The following is a 16,188-nucleotide window of genomic DNA, read 5'->3' on the forward strand; positions in this document are numbered from 1 at the left end:
TGATAGTCTCCTCATGGTGAATGAACATCTTGCAGGCACATTTACATACTTCCTCATGTTTCAGAGAGCCATTGGCGATGGCTATATAGAATAGAGATTGTATTTTTTACTTAAAATATTTGACCTGTATGCTTATATATTTATGTTTAATGGCTATAGCTTTGAATTTCCAGAAGATCAAACATTATTTATTACCCACGTGGGTTAGGCGTTGTCTTGTTGCATGGTAACTTTAGAAGTAGCTAAGTAGTTCCTTTTCAGTTCCCTGTGTACCTGGACCATGTAAAAGGTAAGCCAAGCTACTGCTCAACTCCAAAGTATTTTTGTCTTGTGAGGTAGTTTCACCACTTTTAAGAGTTTTATCACAGTATATTTGAGTATACAAAATATCTATCACATCCCAATCATCAGGCTGTATGAACCTATTTTTCTATACTTCATCCTTGTACCCTCCCCTTACCCTCAAAGCTAACTGCTAACTAACTAAGTACTAACTGCTTTTTATTTTATAGTTTTATTTTCAGAACCACTGAGCAATATAACAATTTATTTTGTAATCTCTAAATGAACTCACACACATATAATTTTCTACACTTTGCTTTTTTAGTCAACATTATAGTTTTTAAGAAGTTTCTATGACTTTCCCTCTCTAGAGTGGTGCCTTTGAAACAGCGTGTGCACGTATTACCTTAGGTGCTTGTTAAAGCATGGGTTCTGGGGCAGTCTGTCCTTCTCTTCATTCTGAGGCTCTTCATTCCTGACAGCACTAGTCTGTGGTGATGTTGCTGGTTTGAGCTAATGCTTTTACTATCAGGATTATTTAGGGCCACAGCATTTCCAATTGATAAACGGTGTCTTTCTGCAAAATAACTTGTTTATTCAATTCAGCTATACCTTCCTGGAGACATTCACTTTCACCAAATTTTATTTTTTTATTTAAAAATTTACTGGAAAGACAAAGATTGGGTAAAGAATTCTGGGGCTGGCTCCCTTGAACCTACCTAAGTGCAATGGGAAGTACTTTTATCTAAGAGATGGATTATCTTACCCTGTTACTGGTTTAGGTTGGATGCTTTTCTTTCACAATCCCTGTAAAGAGGATGCCGGTCAAACTTTTTAGAAGCGTAGGTGTTTCCAGGCAACGATAAAGCATGCTAGTATATGTGTCATAATCATGTGATAATCTATGGGCTCTGAAATTGAATATATATTCCTATTTGAGTTTTATACTTCACCACTGTGTGAATCTTTGACTCCTGTAAGGTCTTAATAGAGTAAGAAAATCAACTCATAAGGAAAGAACGGGAGGAGTATGAAAGAACCTTGAGGACTCCACCCGTGGAATTCAGAGCACAGAAGTGCTGCTCTGCTGTGGTGATTCATCGTCTCCAGGCTCTACCATATACATTTCAAGGAGCAGTTGCCACTTTTGATGGCCTGTAAGATATACTATTTAGCAATAATTTTACTTGCAGGGAGACTAAGAGACACTTGAGACACCATTTATTCTAAATTTCCTGATACTAAACTTTGAAACTAAAATTGTTTTACTTTAAAAGAGTGATTTTAGTCACAGAGAAATTTGGTCACAAATGATACGTGATTTAATAAAATGGGATAAGGAAGGTAATTGGCTTCTTAGTTTATAGTAGCTGTTTGCCTTGAGAGAGGAGCTTTTAGCTTGTAAGTCGCAAATTCTTCACACAGTATTTGTCATTGTTTTAAATAATGGTGGATTTAGTAGATGCATGTAGGTTTGAGAATCTATTTAGCTTGCTAGTCATAGAAGGTGTGTGTGTGTGCATGTTTACATGTGTGTTCCACATATGTATGTATATGTGTGCATTTGTGTGTTTTAGTGCACACCGAAGTGTGAGCATCTAGGGAGGACAGAGGACACAGTGGGTATCTTGTGAACTTCTGCAGATGAAAAGACAAGATGTCTTTCTATATCAGGAGAGACTTACAGCTGCAATACAGCAAAAGGATGAGTTTCTGATCCTTTGATTCCTCTCTCTCTTCACCCCTTTCTTTTAGCTCCTATTCTCCCTCTACCTTTTCCTGACTTTCTTACCCCCTCTTTTTGTTTTCCTCTTTCCCTCCAGAGGCCAGACTGGCCACCCACATTTTGAAGTTGGTGAGTGACAATCTCTAAGGACAGCAGGAACAGATATCCATGTAACCTAACTAATTCATTTCCTTCTCCTTTCTTTTAACCTGTCATGCTTCATCTCTTTTAACTGCTTAACCCTAAAGTCCTTCTCATTCACAATGTCCTCCCTATGCCCTCTCTTGATCACCCCTCTTCCTTCCATTTATACCTAAGATGTTCAAAAGTGCTGGGAGTATGTAAGAGGTAGAATTTTTCATGTAGACATGTAAAATTAAACCATGTAAAACTTTAACACCATAGAAAAATATTCACACCACATTAAGTCAAAGAATAATTCTTAGTAGCTGTAATTGTGACAATCCATAAAACATACAGGAAAACCATCTAGATGCACTGTGGTATGCAGAATGACAACAAAAAGAATCATAGGGTATATTCAAAGACTTAACATTGACTTGGAGATGATTCTCTCCCAAAGCTGAAGCTTAGCACACTTTAAATGTTTTCTTAAGCAGCTCACACTAGACAGAGAAGGCCCTTTATTCTCTTTATGGGATAGAAGTCTGTGGATATTTGGCTCTGTTAGTTGAAGCTGAGTATAAAGAAAAGTGCGCATTTTAAAAACCAATGTGTAAGCTTTCACCCACCGCCTGTTTCTAGGAGGGCATCTGTGCTAGGTCTGAGAAGAAGCACTGTGAGTGTGTGCACACTGTGTACTAGCCTGCCCTCAGCAGTACTTGAGGACAGGGAAGGGGTGCACAGTCTAGGCTGGGTTTTCCAAAGCTAGACAGGACCGTTGGCAGAGAAATGGCATTATACAGCATTCCCGGCAGCCGCTGGGGTAAAGGTGTTCTGGGAAGGTCTTCGGAAGATAGACTTCTTGGCCCCAGAATATGAAACTCTCAGTTCAGCCTGTCTCCTTATCCTCAACATTTCCTCATAAAAGTATGTCAGATGAATGTCTGCACAGCATCCTGGAAATCCCTGACCAATTCATAATTAAAAATAGAAATGAATCTTTCTTCTTAAGATGTAGTTCTAAATATTTAATATCCATGAAATAAACCTGATTTATATTAGATGTCTCAACCATCAAACTGAGTACTGAGACATAAAATCATAGAAATATGGACACCTGATTTTTTCATTTCTATCTATCTATCTATCTATCTATCTATCTATCTATCTATCTATCTATCTATCTATCTATCTATCTGTCTGTCTATCTATCTATCATTTACTTTTCACCCCAACCACTTCCTCTCCTTCCGGTCCCTCCCTCTCCCTCTCTCCTTCCCTCCCCCATGTTCCCTTCCTTTCTCCTCAGAGAAGGATAGCAGCTTGCCTTAACATATCAAGTTGAGGTAGAACTAGACACAGCTTCTCTTATTGGGTTATATAAAACAGCCCAGTTAGGAGAAAGGGATTCAAAGGCAACAGAGTCAGGGACCACCCCTGCTCCAGATATTAGAGGATCCACACGAGAATTAAGCTGCACATCTGTTACAGATGTGTGGAGGCCTGGGTCTGTCTTGTGCATGCTTTTTTGGTTAGTGGTTCAGTCTCTATGAATCCCTATAGGCCTAGGTTGGTTGATTCTGTAGGGTTTTTTGTGCTGTCCTTGAGCTCTCTGGCTCCTTCGGGACACCTGATTTTTGATAAAGAAGTCAGAAATACACACTGAACAAAAGCATCTTCAACAAATGGTTCTGGTCAAACTGGATGTCTGCATGGAGAATAGTGCAAATAGATCCATATTTATCACCCTGCACAAAACTCAAATATATGTAGATAAAAGACATCAACATAAAACCAGATACACTGAACCTGAAAGACTAGAAAATGGAGAATAACCTTGGATATATTGGCACAGGAGACAAGTTCCTGAATAGAACACCAGTAGCACAGGCACTAAGATAAAAAATTAATAAATGGGACCTCATGAAACTGAAAACTTCTGCAAGGCAAAGGACACTGTCAGTCAGACAAAGAGGCAGCCTATGGAATAGAAAAAGATTTTTTTTAACAACTCCACATCCAGTAGAATACTAATATCTGAAACAAACTAAAAAAACTAAAGAAACTAGATATCAAAACCCAAATAATCTAGTTAAAAAATACAGTACAGATATAAATAGAGAATTGTCAACAGAGGAAGCTCAAATGACTGAGAAACACTTAAATGTTGAGATTCCATCTTACACCCATCAGAATGGCTAAGATATATAACACAAGTGACAGCACATGCTGGCAAGGATGAGGGTCAAGGGTAACCCTCCTCCATTGCGGGTGGGAATGTAAATTTGTACAACCACTTTGGAAATCAATCTGGCACTTCCTCAGAAAATTGAGAATAGATCTACCTTAAGACCCAGCTATACCACTCTTGGGCATATACCCAAAAGATGCTCCACCATACCACAAGGACACTTGATCAACCATGTTCATAGTGGCTTTATTTGTAATAACCATCAACTGGAAACAACCTAGATAGATGTCCCTCAACTCAAGAATGGATAAAGAAATTGTGGCACATTTATGTAATGGAGTGTTATTCAGCTATTAAAAATGACATCATGAAACTTACAGGCAAATGGGATGATGCAGCTAGAAAAAAAATCTTGGTGTGTGAGAACCACCATGTGAATGTAAATACAGCAGACATTCGCATATCAGCAGGTATTAGCTGTTAGGTGAATGATAATCAAGTCACAGCCCGCAGACCCAGAGAGGCTAAAGGAAGAGGAAGGCTCTGGGTGAGAAGGCATGGAGCTCCCTGAGGGGGTGGGGCATAGACTGGGTTTTGTGGTGGATAGGAGGTGGTGAGGATGGGACAAGAAGGGATCAGGCGGCAGGAGGATGGAGGAAGGGAGTTTGCAGAGAAACAGCTGGACCTGGAGTGGTGTGGAAACCGCGTGGAGTCTGTGAAGGTGAGCATGGTAGGGGTGCTAGTGATGGCGGATGCAGACTCTAAACTGCCCCCCCTTTACCAGGCAAGGCACTACTGGGTTGCATTCAGTTCAGTTGTTGTCCAAGGGCGTTCTGTGAAGTTCTGTAAACAACCCAGGCTGATGATAGGATAGAATGTCACTCTCCAAGAGCTGACAGAGGGGACCTGTTGCCGAGGACGGCATCCACACGGCTCACTGAACTTACAGAGGGAGAACTGGTGCCTGCATGAAGGCCTCACCCCTATGATGTGGTTTCTTTGGCACAGGAAGGTACTCTGCAGGCTAGGGAATGAGAAACCCAACCACAAAACCCTTGACCTATAATTTGTCCTGCCTGAAAGATGGGCTGGGACAGTAGCAGTGTAGAACTTGTGGGTGTGGCCAACCAATGTCTGGTTTGACTTGGGGCCCATGCCAGGAGAGGAAGCCCATGCCCCTACACTCCCTGGATGGCCAGGAACTGGAGACTGGGTTGCACAGAGACCTAGGATAGAAACAAACATGATTGGGAAAACCATGAAATGATTCCTAATGATGTTCTGCTGTAGTCACAGATCAGTGCCTTGTCTAGTCATCATCCGAAAGATGTCTTTGGGCAGCAGATGGGAGCAGGTGCAGAGACCCACAGCCAGACATTTAGTAGAGATACTCTCAATTGGAGGGCTCCATAGGGTCCCCCTCATGGAGCTCAGGGACCCCTGGAGAAGAATGCTGGAAGGACTGTAGGACTCAGAGGAGACGGAGGACACCATGGCCCACAGAATCAAATAAGCAGGGTTCCTATGAGTTCACAGAGATGGAAACAGCAAGCCAGGGCCTGCGTGGATCTGCACCAGAGCCTCTGTGTATGTCATGGCTTGGTGTTTTTGAGGAACTCTTAACAGTGGGAGTTGGTGTATCTCTGACTCTTTTGCCTGCTCTTTGGGCTATTTTTATCCTATTTGGTTGTCTTGTCCAGCCTCATTTGAGGGCTTTTGTCTTGGCTCCTTGTATCTTGTTTTGTCATATTTGGTTCTTGTCTCTTGGAGGCCTGCTGTCTTCTGAATGGCAATGGAGGGGTTGGTCTGGGGGAGGGAAGGTGGAGGTGAGGCCTGGAGCAGAGAAACTGGTTGAGCTATGTTGCATGAGAGAAGAATCTATTTTCAATGAAAAAGACAAGAAATCTTATATAATACTTCATTATATTCTTTAATATTTGCCTCATTTACAAGTCTTAAGGAGCCTTATCTCTTTAGAGGTATTTTAAGATCTTTAAAGAGCATTATCCATATAGAGCTCAGTATAAATCATTACTTAATATCAAGCTATATATAGAAAGTAATTTAGCTCTTAAAGAGGAAGAAAGCCAAACACCACATTCCAAGTAACATGGGATATTTATTTTATTTTATTTTTGTTTTTAGGAAATTTAGCTTCTTTCTGATAATCATTGTGATAGTTTAAAAGTCTTCATGACACACAGAAATCAGCTTTATTCTTAGTAGTTCTTGCTGTTAATTTATATGTTAAATATTACCAGAAAATGAAAAAAGCTAATAGGGATTAAGTGTTATGTTTACCTTTCTTCTTAACTTTTATTTTTAAACTTTCCTCTTCTTCCTCTGTAGTCTTTGCTTTCTATGTGAAAAATAACGGCAGCTAACACTCAATAGTTCCCATGTTCTAGGTTCTGTGGTGGGTAAATGGTTTTTTATTTAACTGCCACAGTGGTCCATTTTGTAGATGTGGAGGCTGAAGCATCAAACTGAAGCAGTTAAAAAGCTTGAAGCCTGTGTGCTATAGCCCAGGAATGCCCTGGACCATAGTATCACTGTCACATAGAGACTGTTCAAAGGTGCGCACTCTCAGGATTCCCACATCACAAGCTTGGTGCCAGGCCACGTGATCTTTAAAAAAGCTTCAAGGGTGATGTGTGCCTGAGATACATGCTTGAACACAAAAAGATACCTCTAAGTGACTAAGTTTTATTTTAATGAAGAAATCATAGATGATAAATGAAAAAGTTATTGAAATATTAAAGATACAAAATAAGATACAGTTATCATATAAACATTGTATAAATCAAGTGTTTATGTAATTTATATATTGTGTATTTATAAAATAAATACCGTATGAATATATATATATATATATATATATATATATATATATATATTGACACAATTTCATTTGAAACCTTATTTTGGAAATTAAATAAAAACCTCAAGATTAGGAAATATGAATAGTTGAGAAAAAATCATAGTATGAAAAATAATAATAATGAAGAGTTCATTTTCTTAGTAGCGTTAATGGCTTTAATAGATGGGATGACCAAGGAAATATGATGAGAGGCAAGAGAATTATATTTAATACAATAAAAGAATGATGTAGAAAGGACACTGGGGCAGGTGAATGGTCTTCAGTGGACTTAATATTCCAGGCATTTGTCATGGTAAGAGTGGAATAGCCAAGAGCTGGTCTCCAGCTAGGAGTTCTCTGCATCTCTGCCGGGTCTGGGCAGAGATTCCATCAGTCTGTCCTCTGTTAGAAGGAGCCTTTGGACCGGCCTTATTTCTCCTGTCTTCTCATCTTAGCTCTTTTCACAGAAGCCTGAGTAATGCCCCGGAAGTAGAAGTCAGAACGTTTCTTCCTTCTGCTCAGATCTGCTTAAGGTTCCCATGTCCCTTAGAGAAGAAGAAGCCATAGCAGTGACCTGTAAGGTCCACCGAGCAGGACTTCATCCCTGACATCGCAGATTGCCGCTGGGACCTTGTCCTCCCAGCTCCATTCATGCTAAGCCCGACCGGTGGTCCTGCAGGCTGTCCACTCTATGCTCCTGCTGGGTGATGCCCCTCCTTGAGCTTTAATGCAGCTTTTGTCAGGCTTCTCTTTTTATACTTCTCAGAAGTGACATTTTCTCTGAGGCTTTTTCTGATCGCTCTTCAAAAACTCCCACACTCGCATCTAAGACAATTTATGTCCTTTGGCCCTGTCTATGAATTTAAAATTTTTGAACACTTGCTAACATAGCAGTCTGTATGTTTTACTTAGCTAAGTTTTTTCTTCTTTCACAGACTGTGGATCTTCTGTGGTCCAATTTCAAAACAATCTTAGAGCTATCTGTTTTATGTTTATTTATTTGTTTTTTGAGATATTTGTTTGTTAAATGATAATTATCCAGTGAAACTGGAATGAAGGTTGGATGCTTCCAGCCAGGATCTATGGTTTCCGTGGTGAAATGAGGATCTAGAAAGAGACAGCTCTGCATTCTCAGTATTCTTGGGTTGGTCTGTGATTTGAGATAGGACTGTAATTTTCTTTAGAATATGAAGTAAGGAGAATCTTTGTGCTAGGGTAGAGATAAACGTATCTTGGGAACAGGAGTATCTCGGTGTCTCCTTTGAATTTACCTTTATAATAATGTTTTGAGATGTCTCACTCTGGAGCACTGAACTACCTGTTACTCACTGTGTAATTCAGGCTAGATCCAAAATCACAACAATCCCCCTGCCTCAGCCTCTTGCATGCTGGGACTGTAAGTATGCACCACCATACTTAGCTTGATAATATTTTTTTTTTATTTTTATACAAATTTGGTGGTTTTGGAAAACAGAATAATATGTTTTTTATTTAGCAAGCATATTCTCAGAAATTCTAATGTTTTGATCTAATGAGGAAGAATTGTGTGAACAATGCTTCCTACAGTGATGGGATTTTTTTTTTTAAACAATGTAAAACTGGGAGAAGTACTGCTAGGCGATCAAAAAAAAAAAAAAAGAACACAATTGATTTTGAAAAGCTCATTTAGGCAAGATTTCATTCCAATGAATCCAATATGAAGCAATGATTTGATTCACTATCCAGGAAGATGTGAGTGATTGATTTTTCATTTCAGAAAACCAACGTTCTTTTTCATACAGCCAATATTTATTGAGTAAATGATCACACAACTTTGTCCCATTTGTCAAACTGGTGTTCCATGAAAAGCTGTATTATAGCATGTTAAGAGTAATGCTGTATTTCCCCCCATAAACTACTTTTAGGCAACCTCAATTTGTGAAATTATAAATTTTGAAGAATTTTTTTCCCTAAAATTCAATGATCATGGGCCACTTGTGTGACCATCTGATAAGTGGCTTGAGAATGACATTCTCTGAAAGTAAACTTAGGACACACTCTCATGCAGTGTTAACACAAAGTCTTCAGAAGTCACAGAAATACTGCGCTTGTATGTATGTGTGTGTGTATTTGAAGGTTCATACTACATTTAAAATTTTGTTTCATCCTTTAGTTCCTTGTGTACCTGTGTGTGTAGGTATGTGCATGTGAGTGAGGTATTGCTGGAGGCTAGAGGTGATGGTCTTTGTGTGACTGGAGTTACATGTGGTGCTGGGAACTGAGTTCAGGTCTCTGGAAGAGAAACAAACACTCCTAACCACTAAGGCAGCTCTCCAGCCCCTTAAAGACATACTCATGTTTATTTTACATGCATGACTATTTGCCTGATATGAGTATGTGTGCTGAAGCCTGCAGAGGCGTCCGATCCCCCTGAAGCTGGAGTTATGGTGGTTTTGAGCTATGAACCAAATCCGGGTCCTCTGCGAGAGTAGTAAGTGCTCTTAAATGCTGAACCATCTCTCCAAACTTGGTTTACCCAACTTTTTTTTTTAAGTTTCAATATTTTATTCAAGTTTTATTTCAAGCGGTGTTAATTACAGCATTTCACGGGGAGGAGCTAATTCCACACAAAATGGAAGATTCTATAATGTACCCATTAAATTCCTAACAAATAGGGTGGTGAGGCTAGAACAGAAGTCAGATTACATCCCTAGTATTGTCAGGGTGTGACCACAATCAGCTACCCAGTACAGAGCTGGAAAACCCAGAAGCTATTTCATACTCTAGTGCAACAGCAAATAAATAAATAAATAAATAAATAAATAAATAAATAAATAAATAAATAGATAGATAGATAGATAGATAGATAAATAGATAAATAGATAAATAAATAAACTAAACAGAAAACTCTTCCCAGCAGGGTATCAAAGCAGAGGCTGAGACTCATAGCCAAACTTTGGGCAGAGTGCAGGGAATCTTATGAAAGAAGGGAGAGATAGAAAGACCTGGAAAGGACAGGAGCTCCATAAGGAGAGCAACAGAACCAAAATACCTGGACACAGGGGTCTTTTCTGAGACTGATACTCCAACCAAGGACCATGAATGGAGATAACCTAGAACCCCTGCACAGATGTAGCCCATGGCAGCTCAGTATCCAAATGGGTTCCCTAGTAAGGGGAACAGGGACTGTCTCTGACATGAATTCAGTGGCTGGCTCTCTGATTACCTCCCCCTGAGGTGGGCGGGAGGGGAAGCCTTACCAGGCCCCAAAGGAGGACAATGCAGCCAATCCTGATGAGTCCTGATAGGCTAGGGTCAGATGGAAGGGGAGGAGGACCCCCTATCAGTGGACTTGGGGAGGGGCATGGGAGGAGAAGAGGGAGGGAGGGTAGGATTGGGAGAGGATGAGGAGGGGGGCTACAGCTGGGATACAAAGTGGATAAACTGTAATAAATAAAAAGTAAGTAAAAAAGCCAGGGGCATAATATGACATCTTCACGTTTGTGGTCAGTCTATTCCTTAATTGTTTTTCAAAACTCTGGGTTTCCCAATACCACAGGGTACTCACCTTGCACTGAAGCTCATGTTAATACAAAGAAACAGAAGTGGACAAAAGGGGATGTGTTAAGTGATTATTCCTACTTTTCATAACTTCTAAAAAGATTTGTCTAGTAGACCTCTTAGACACATGTTTTTTGTATGTATTTATACACACAGCCCTGTAGTGGAGAGACACTTGAATCAATAGGTCAGGAGTGGGACAAGAAAAAGGCTAGACATTTGGGTCGGTGCCCCCAATTGTTTCTTTTCATAGAGAGTTTGCATCTCCAACTAATAAGCTTAAGTTTTAATGGAACAAAATCGTTTTGAATGCCTGTAGTATGAAGTGGTTCCATTGTAAGTTCCTTATCACTGGGAGGGTGAGCGGAGCTGGGTGACCTGTCCCTGCACTTCGGGGTAGACAGTGGCGCTGACAGCAGTAAGTCACAAAAGGGACTTTCAGATGGTCTATAGGGCCAGCTCTGCTTTGGGACGAGTTGGGAAGAATTGCACGGAAACAGAGCAAATGCCACATTCTCTTGGAATGGAACCTCACTTTTTCTTGTTGTTATGCATATATACATGATTCCATGGTGTCTGTAAACATTAATCTTAGAATGATATGTTCATGGATATTTTTCAATAAAAACAAAATACATTCAAAAATACTTGTAATATTTTTAATACCAGGACACTACCAGGAAGTTCTGTAAACATAGTTCTCCATTTTATAGTATGCATGTGAGTGTTTGACACGCGGGTTTAAATTGAGTAGTGCTCATGGGCACTAGAGACACGTGTGGTTTAGAAGAGCAGTTGGTGGTCTGTTAATTACCAGTGGTACTTATCAGTGCTCGAACCCCCAACATACAGCGTCAAAAGGGACACTAAATTCTGAAGGTGGGTGGCTAGGCTGCAAAACGGTTGAAAGTTAACGATGGTACAAATTCATTTACGCTTGAAATTCCAGTCCCGGGCCAAGCTTGTGGCCACCCGCGGTGACGTTCTTGGCACCCAGCAGAGCTGCCAGCCTCCGTCTGGAACCTGGCTTTGAGTCTACCCTGAGCCGACCAGGCCAGAGTTGTTCACGTTGGCCGAAAAGCTGGCGTCGGGGTGGACCTGATACTCAGCGGCTATTCCAAAGCGAGTGCGGCTGCTTCCTGCCGTGCAGGCGAGACCCACATCAGCGTGAAGCTGGGATCCGTCCCTCCTCTAACCGCGAAGATGCTCCGGGTCACTCGGGACTTCTCGAAATTCATCTGGCAGCCGTCCACCCCTCACGGCCAAGCACGGGCTCCGGGACCGAGGGCCCGGCGAGGTCAAAGGCGGGCTGCGCCCTCTGCGCTCTGTCTTGATGTTAGCGTCGTCCTCCAGGGTTAGGCGAGGAGGAGTCGAAGGTCAGCTGCAGCCCGCGCATCTTCCACGGTGGTCTCGGTGCCCAGGGGGCTGAGTTCCACCCCTCCGTAAACCCCAGCCGTACTCGGTCCACCTGGCCTTGGTTCCAGGCCGCCGTTCACGTCGGCGGTCTCTGTGTTGGCGGGGCCTGAGCTGGTAAATTCCAGTCCGTCCTCGGACTTCCTTTAAAATGGTAAAGCCAGACCAATCCAGGACCTGTTTTGCTGTACAGAGCAAAACATGTAATATATAAGGATTGTTAAATTTCTAATTTTAGTTGAAGTTTTATTAAAAATAAAAAAAGTATCGATATGTGCTATGACCGGCAGAACTTTGGGGCTGACGTGACTAGGGCGCCAGGTGATAGGTCAGACAGACACCCTTAGGGAGGGCACATGCTCTGATGCGGAGGCTGCTGCTCAGCTCCCGCGGGAGGGGAGCTGACTGCTGAGCTAATCTCTGTCCTCTCTGTGTGGGGGCAGTTTCAGATCATAGTCCTCTGGGTCTGGGAAGCTGTGGTGGCTTGTAGGTTCTTCATACGCTGGTGTCAGCTGTGTGTCTGTCATTCAAAACATCTATCTTAGCACAGAGGAGGGGTTTGCCATTCCTGTGAGCGTGGTAGGGGAAGGGTTTGGCCTTACCGGGGGTCGGAGGCATTGGCGTCATTGACATGACTGCGCCACCCACGTCAAGAGCGCACATTCGCTCAGGACTTGCTTCCCACAAACATGGCGTTACAGCTTAACAGAAGACAGGTGTTGTGACAAGTCGTTATTGGGGTCTGTATTGACCTGTGTTGCTTGTATCCAGGCCTGCTGCTGAGCTGGACACTACGTGTGGACTGAGAGCGATAAAAGTTCCGACTGATGGTTACTTGGCCTCCATTAGGAAATCTGGACCTTGGAGGATGGTAGCTATTCAGCTACCACACTGTTCTTGCCTGGGATGTTCAAGAGTCTTGGAGTTGTGTGGTGTTGGCAATATCTTAAAATAATAGTTCCAAGTGTGTAGAGCCACTGTGGCTTTGGGAGCCAGTAATGAAGCTATTGATGTCTAGGGGAATGACATCATGGTTCTTTGGTTTTCAAGCTGTGGTGGATTTAGTGAAGCCAAATGTGGCACCCCCGCCCTGCCCCCTTTCTCGAGGCAGTGTTCACTACAGAAAGAATGCTATACAAAGAATCGCTTGCATGTTATTCAAGCCCAAGCAGTTATTTAGGAAACTGCTATCATGATCCTTATTTGTTACCAATACAATGTTTGGGTTAATTTCAGAACAGTTTACATAAAAGTATTTTGATCTTTTTTGGTATTTCAGGCAATTTCTATGTGTTTCTATTCCTAATGTATAGTGCAAGCTAATAGTTCAGAATGGGTGAGCTTATTGCAGTGTTATTTTTGTTGTTGTTGACAGGCAATACTTTAAGTTAAAAGGAGAAAAAGTAATTTTCTCATCCCAGAGGAGTTAATGTAAACAGATAGGTAAAGACTAGAAGGGGTTGATGGAGACAGTGTTCAAATTACAGTGTTTGGGAAAAGGCCACAGGTATAAGCTTATATAATTATATAAGATAGAGTAAGCTAGATTGTTTTATTATCTCTGACCGTTTGTCAGGAAGCTTTGCCTTTTGGACTGTTTAAACACTCTCTGATGTTATGTATTATATGTTTGGAAGATGAAACTATGCCTGTTGGTAATGGAAGTGGACTATTTTTTTTTTCTAAATGCGAACCATGATTTTATATAGAGTAAAGGCTTGTGATGGAAACCCTGCCTGATCCTGAGTCGTGTTACTGTAATTCTGTATAATTTAAAGTTTTTTCCTAGTTGTGTGAATAGAATGGGAATGGGATTTATTTTAAAGAAGTCATAACAAGATACAGAAACCACTGGGATATTAGAGTTAGTTTTGTTTAAGTAAATAGCATGTGCTCAGAACTAAGGTTGTGTTGAATCGCAAAAAGGATGATCAAGGCAGGCATTAGTTACCAGCTGTCTTGCCAGATGCCCACAGCAAGGCATGGTGTACCTTTTAAACAGACTGCATATAATAAGATGAAAATACTTCCACTTAAACCTTGTTATTTTGATGATACTATCTTAAAATTTTTCCTTTTTCAAAATTTAACACCGGGAGTATTTGGTCATTATAGAGTGAGCCATGTTCAGACCTTTGTTTCTGTTTTTTATTTAGCAGGAAATACTAAGCATCAAGGTATCTTCCCCCCCCCCCCCACGTCATTGTGATTTAGAAGTGCCTGCCAAGGAGAAGCCTGTTAACACAACCTCCGTCTGCGCAATTGCAAATCTTCCTGCTTTAAGACTCGGAGTTCTCCCCACGGAACCATCTAGCCCCTGTACAGATGTTTGGCTCTCTTGTCCTGTTTTAAGGCTCAGAGTCCTCCCCATGGAGCCATCTTGCCCCTGTACAGATGTTCAGCATTCTTGGAAAAAAAATAGTGCTGATTCTGGTGCAGATGCAGCCACAATGCCCAGCACTTTGATTAACCTTTTATACAGAATTTGCCCACAGAAGTCTGGATTAGGATGTTCCCATGTGTCTTATTAAAAGCCTGACGGGCTTTATTGAACCTCGTCTTACACTTTTTGTTCTGTGGATAGGTTTTGGTATTTAGTGAGTGTAAAATGGAGATCATTAGCATACACTAACAAGGATGTCGGATAGACGCTGCTCACTTGCGCTGGGAGCTGGAGCCGTGCTGCCTGGCTGCTTGATCCACTGATTGTCAGGAAAATATAACTGCACTTCCTCAGCTGGGATGGGCTTTGCTTTTCCAAGAACAAGTCGCTAATGTGGAGCCTTTGTTCATCTCCCACAAGAGAGGTTAAGAGAATGTTCTGTTTTCACCTTTGAGATAGAACCTCCAAGTGAGTGGTTACACCCAGTCCCAGTCCCCAAGCCAGAAGCCATGGCCCCAGACAGCTATTAAAAATGTTGCCACATTTCTGGGGTGTAGTAATTCCATGTGGCCGGTGGTGACTGGTTTGAATAACACGTGCAGGACATCTCTATAAGCTCAGACTTTCTGGGCATTACTCTAGGGAGCTGCGGACACTGAGTGTACCTCTGAGTGCTGGGGTTACGGGAGCGGCTTCCACCCTCTGCTGTGCAGTCCTGGAGCTTCTTGAATAGGTACATCATCAACGGAGCTACAGTCCCAACCCACATCCTTACATGGAACTTCCCACTAGGTTTGGTTCTTTAAAATAGACAGTATTTAAAATCAAAGGCATCAGCTTTTCTCTATAGAAAATATTGGCTCCCAGTACTTCTAGATTAGCATGAATCTGTCACTGAGAGTTAAGACTGAGAATAGATTGTTGGAAGATATCATCATCATCATCTTCTTCTTCACCATCATCATCACCGTTATTTAACAACCTAGATAACTCAAGATGAGATAGCTGAGCAGTTAAAGGTTGTCTGCCTATTGTGAACTGCAGAAATAAGAGAGAAAAAAAAAACTACCACAAAATTCCTGGTGTTAGAAAACACTTTTTTTCAAGGCTATTTTTGTATGTTATAAAATTAGCAAAATTATTTAATATATATATATGTATCTGTTAAGTACCTTTGAGTGGATGTAATCATGATTATGTTTGCCTGAAATTCATCTTCTACCTACTTTGAGTGAATAGCTTTATATAATTTCAGGTTTTCCCAACCTTCATCTTGTGAAAACAAGAAATGTCTTTCACAGTTACATTATTTCACTTACATCTTCCATCAGAGGCTTTCCCAGAGCGACTCCTCCCTGAGTCTGGAGTGTTGCTCCAACTAGTTTGTGTAATTAGCTGGATATCGTCATGCTGCGTGCCACCATAGTAGCATGCAGAACGGTTTTCTAGTGTCCAGCACTTCTCTCCTGTGGATGTTCGACACAGCTGCTGGAGGTGCCGTTTCAGCGTCCATACTTACATCAATCATAGTATTACTGCCAGGGCATGCTATATTAAACTTGGTTTCCTTAGCATATGGTCACACTAGCCTCATGCATCCTGATCCTCCTCGCCTTTATATATATATATATATATATATATATATATATATATATATATATATATATATA

At 41.3% G+C, this 16,188-nt stretch overlaps 1 protein-coding gene and 1 pseudogene across 1 annotated transcript in view; one reads left to right on the forward strand and one right to left on the reverse strand.

The window, feature by feature from the left end:
* Hs6st3 (heparan sulfate 6-O-sulfotransferase 3) overlaps positions 1-16,188 on the forward strand; it is a 713,852-nt gene that overhangs the window by 201,697 nt on the left and 495,967 nt on the right. The window lies entirely within an intron of this gene.
* The window catches only part of LOC129678879 (voltage-dependent anion-selective channel protein 1-like), a 16,220-nt pseudogene continuing 11,685 nt past the window's right edge, over positions 11,654-16,188 (reverse strand).

Source organism: Psammomys obesus, unplaced genomic scaffold (genome assembly GCF_907164565.1).
Source record: "Psammomys obesus unplaced genomic scaffold, mPsaObe1.curated_primary_1811, whole genome shotgun sequence".
In the NCBI taxonomy this organism is placed as follows: Eukaryota; Metazoa; Chordata; class Mammalia; order Rodentia; family Muridae; genus Psammomys; species Psammomys obesus.